The sequence below is a fragment of the Chiroxiphia lanceolata genome, chromosome Z (assembly GCF_009829145.1).
Source record: "Chiroxiphia lanceolata isolate bChiLan1 chromosome Z, bChiLan1.pri, whole genome shotgun sequence".
Taxonomy (NCBI): domain Eukaryota; kingdom Metazoa; phylum Chordata; class Aves; order Passeriformes; family Pipridae; genus Chiroxiphia; species Chiroxiphia lanceolata.
Window position 1 is genome coordinate 28,824,419 of NC_045671.1, and position 4,683 is coordinate 28,829,101.

The 4,683-nt window shown below is 39.9% G+C and overlaps 1 non-coding gene across 1 annotated transcript; it reads right to left on the bottom strand.

Moving 5' to 3' along the window:
• Positions 1 to 3,462: 3,462 nt before the first annotated feature.
• Positions 3,463 to 3,534, bottom strand: TRNAE-CUC. The gene has a single exon. It is a non-coding gene; the product is annotated as a tRNA-Glu (tRNA).
• Positions 3,535 to 4,683: the final 1,149 nt, after the last annotated feature.

The following is a 4,683-nucleotide window of genomic DNA, read 5'->3' on the forward strand; positions in this document are numbered from 1 at the left end:
TGCCAAATAATTCTATGTGGTAGTGACGGAATGATTACAGAAATGGTCTCTCCTAAATGCTGCAGTTAATGTGTGTTCAAGCAGAAAGAAGAGAATTCTAATTCCAGGCCAAAGGAGGAAAGTGGTGACAGAATTTGGGATACAATCTGGAGGTGACCTCTTTTCTGCTGTAGAGGACAAAAAGGAATTTTCTCTTTTTCTCTGCTATTAAAAGTCTTCAGCTTGAAGAATGAAATATAAAAAAATATTATGTCAATAGTTCACATTAAATTTCACTTAATTCTATGGGGTATTTTCCATGGCTCCTGCCATTTCTTTCAGCTTTGAGTTGAATCATGGTGGAACTACATTCCATATTTACTAGACTCAGCCTTGAAAGGAAGAGGTTAAGATCCTCTCTTCCGAGCTGGCAGGAGAGAGTGTAGCTCTCCAGGCAGATGATCCAATTACAATGCTGAAATCAAGTATCACATTCCAGATTATATTGTTACAGCAGAGTCTCACTTTGAGTAAGGTTTCTGTAGGGTTGAGAAGGAGTGAGTGGCTGGTCCAGCCTAATGGCATCTCCAAAAACAATGGAAGAAGAGATAGAGGAGAAGATGAGGTGAATGGGGGCAGAGGAAAAGGGATGCTGAAGAGGAATACAGTGACAAGATCTGGACTGGCAAGTGAGATTCTTCAAACAACAGCAACAGTGTTGGGAGAACCAACAGAACAACAAACAAGCTTCTTAAGGCCTGTGTTATTTTAAAGTGCCAGAGTCTATGGAAAGAACAAAAGATAGCAGCTTCCCCCTACAGGACATAGCAGAAGAATCAGTTTCTTCACACTGTACCTCCAAATCAAAAATTCACTTCACTTGTTCTAGAGAAACACGTCTGCCAGCCACGTTAGGCTGGGAAGCTGTTTTGTGGAACAACATAATGGCAGCATTTAATTAGTTTGTTTTCATATCAGAAGTCACATCCTAACCCTGGGCACCCTTGCAAAACAGGTTCCAGTAGAGCTGCACCACACTTCTGGCTTCCAAAGTATCTCGCATCCTGGGGCAGAAGGGAAAGGGACTCCACCCCATGATGCCACAAAACCATCCCAGCACTCAAGATTTGCCAGAGATAGGGACATAATTCTGACTCTCCTAATTGCTAATACTGACTGCATGGGGTGTTCTGCGTCTTAACCTGCTACATCTGACAATGCCTAAAAACCTAAAGCTTAAAACCAAAAAATATACCATGTAACTACCCACTCACCTGAGCATGACAGAGCTTTATTTTTGTTGTAATCACTTTTCCTAAGCAGAGAGGACAGATAGAATGTTTTGCTTGTAATATTCAAATTTAAAAGTTCAATTTAGAATAAAAACAGCAAAGAGCCACTAAAACATGAGCAATGTTGCAGTCAAGAGTTGTGAGTAAAGAGGAAAGGTCAGAGAAGAAAAAACTTTGGGAAGTTTTGACAGGTTACTTAACATTGCAAAATATTACCCATTAGCTTTTGAGCTGCACTTCTGCAGGGCAAGCATGAAGAACAGAAGTAAACCTTAAGGGGAATTAGAGCAAAGTTGATTTAATGTCATTGGGCTTTAGTGAGTAGCCTCAGACTCTCTGTTCTTCTCTACAGAAAATCCTACAAACCAACCTGTGCCCACAGAACAGCAGAAGGCTACTTGCATAAGCCTCAGTCTGCCCTTGCAATGTTATGCTTGTTATTTATCCACCTGTAGCCATTACGTTGTTCTGATTTTATTTAAACAACAATGGAGGTCCAGTTAGAGCCATATATTGATTGCAGCACATTTTTTGTGCTATAGTGAAAGATAAGACCTACACCTATGATTTCAGTGACTGAAAATAGACTTATAGCAGTTAAACCAGAAATAATTATGTAAACAGATCCCTGTTATGTGCTTGAGATTATATGAATTTTATTCCATATATAGCTACACTCAGTTTCAGCATCTCTCCATGCCTCAGTTTCTCCTTCCCTCATTGGTGTAGTAATATTTGTTCACCTCTTCGCAGGCAAACTGCAAACTTTAGTGCACATTATTTTTCCCCATTACAGTTGAAAATACTGTAAAACTCCAAAATGGGTAGTGCTTGAAGAACTATACTAAACCAGAAAAAAATAACATTCAGTCTCCATTCATTTAAAAATCAGGAATAGGGTCTACTAAATGAGAGATCGTGCACAACATGCAAAGTCCTTTAAAGTATTGTAAGAAGGGGATTACAGAAGAGGAAAGAGTCATACATAGGAGTGGTAAGACTGAAAAGGAAGTCAGGAAAGATTAATTTGGAGGGTTGTTAAAACAGTACGTGACAGGAATTGGCTTTCATATCAAAGGTACTCTGCACTTATGCCTATGAGCTGTTCATAGTCCTTCAGAAAATACATACATCTGAAAAGAACCTAGAAAAAGGAGAACTAGGATGAATTAGTTAGAGGCTTTGTAAGCAAGCAGTAAGCTTGAGGAAAGATCTTGTAGAAATGTGATGAAATTTCAGCTTAATGTAAAACAGTAGTAATGCAGTCAATACAAAGGAGCAATAAAAATTCACTTGATATAGATAGGTGAGGAACAGGAGTTGTTAGGCAGTTTATTCCTTAAGAAATGTCACTTAATGGTGCTAAAGGAAGAAGGAAATTAAAAGCATATGCCATGAAAGGGCATGTTACACTAAAAAAAATTATCTAGCAGTTGTATGAGTGTACCCTTTTTCAATTCACAAAGAGCATGAGAAGACATATCCATAAATAAATACATATCCACCTTAAATAAATAAATATCCATCATAAATGAAAGCATGGAAATTATACAAACTGTAGGACTGGAACAAAACAAAACAAAACAAATGATACCTGTTCTCTGCAATCATTAATTTATATTAAAGGAAGACAAATGTCTTAAAGAATGAAACTTGATATTGCACAAAGTAACTTATGAGCACAAATTCCTCCAAACACACCTACAAACACACACACACATGTGAAAAATCATCCTTCATTGACTACATTACATCAGTCTTCAAACTGTGTGGATGTCTCCTGGGGCCTTCCAGTACAGACTGCTGATCAAGTGTGATACCTGGTGAGTTGGCTATTCTTCACATGGAGGTTGATTCAGAATTAGATTAACAATCTCATTTCTCATGAAACTTCAGGCTGTGTTTTGAGTGTTTTCCAAAGACTAAAAGATACATCATCAGCATCATGGCCAGTCTTCACAAATGAAGATTTGGGAAAGGTCTTTACCCTTCGAGCCTACACAGTGGATTTTTTAGGTGAGACACAGTGTGCGCTGAGCTGAGCCCACTCTTTAATCCTAAGGTTCATCTGCCGGGGCCGAGCGAGTTTGGACGGTGGCAGTGAGGTCCTCAGGACGTAGGTTTGTATAGAGTGACCTTCTCTTAGATGGATGGCCTTACAGGGCTGACGAGCTCCATCTGCCCGGAGGAGTTCCCTGACCGGGAATCGAACCCGGGCCGCGGCGGTGAGAGTGCTGCATCCTAACCACTAGACCACCAGGGATAGAGCACCTTGTAAATTACTCACAAGGGGCTGTATTACCTCCTCTCCTTCTAGATTCACCTTTACTCAGACAAGTGTGCTCTGATGGGCTCAGAGGTAGTTTTTAAGAGTTTTTGTTTTCCCATCAGTGTTTATGATTATCACACATGGGAAAGTCCTCCTCCTACTACTATCCATTGCAACTGTGTTGAGTCCACAAGTTCCCATTTGTGCAAGAGTCTGCAAGTGTTCCTTTCAGGTAAGTCTTTTATGTTAATAGTTACTCCCATATACAACACAGATCAAGATATGTAGGTATGTTTTATATCTACTAGAAATAGATCACTACCAAGGGAGAAATATCACTACTTGTGGACCTTCCTCAGGGACCATAGCTTTAAAATTGAAACACAGCCCATACCTCTACCCAATAGCAGTATCAGAGCAACACAAACCAAATCTTTAAGAACGTGCAAAGAAAGATTAAAAAACTCAAGGACTAGTCACACAGAAAGAAAAGTCTGACATATTTTTAATGTTGTGAGTATTATGTATTTATTGTACAGCAGTAAATAACATAGCGGTATTAAGAAGAACAAATTAAATGTCAGATGGCAGCGAAGATTGCTGCTGATTCAAGCTGAGGCCTTGTCTGAATGATGAAACCATTGGTGAACTACTGCAACTGAAGTAAAGAAAGGTCTTCAGAAGAAATCTTCTCTAAGCTTCATGTCATCCGTGATGACAAGTAAAATCTTGCAGTCATCCTAAAAATGGATGAGAAAGAAGATCCAAAGTACTACAGGCAAGGTCAGAGGTGCCAGGAAAGATGGTGGGGTTGGAGTCCTTGTTCTGCAAGGAGAGGCTGCAGGACTGGGGCCGATTCAACTGGGAGAAGGGATGACTTCAGAAGCACCCAACAGCTGTCCAGGCACCCAAGGGGAACTAAGGAGGTGCAGCTATACTGTTTCCTAAGGCATGCAGATGGAGGATGAGACACAAACTGAAATATTTCACATAAACTGAAATAGAGGCGGTTCTCATTGGGTATTAGGAAACAAAATTTCACTGGAAAGATAATTAAGCAGTAGAAAAGCTTGCTCAGAGAGGTTGTGCCATCTCCATCACTGGAGGTTTTCAAGACTCAACTGGGCAATGACCTAAGCAAGG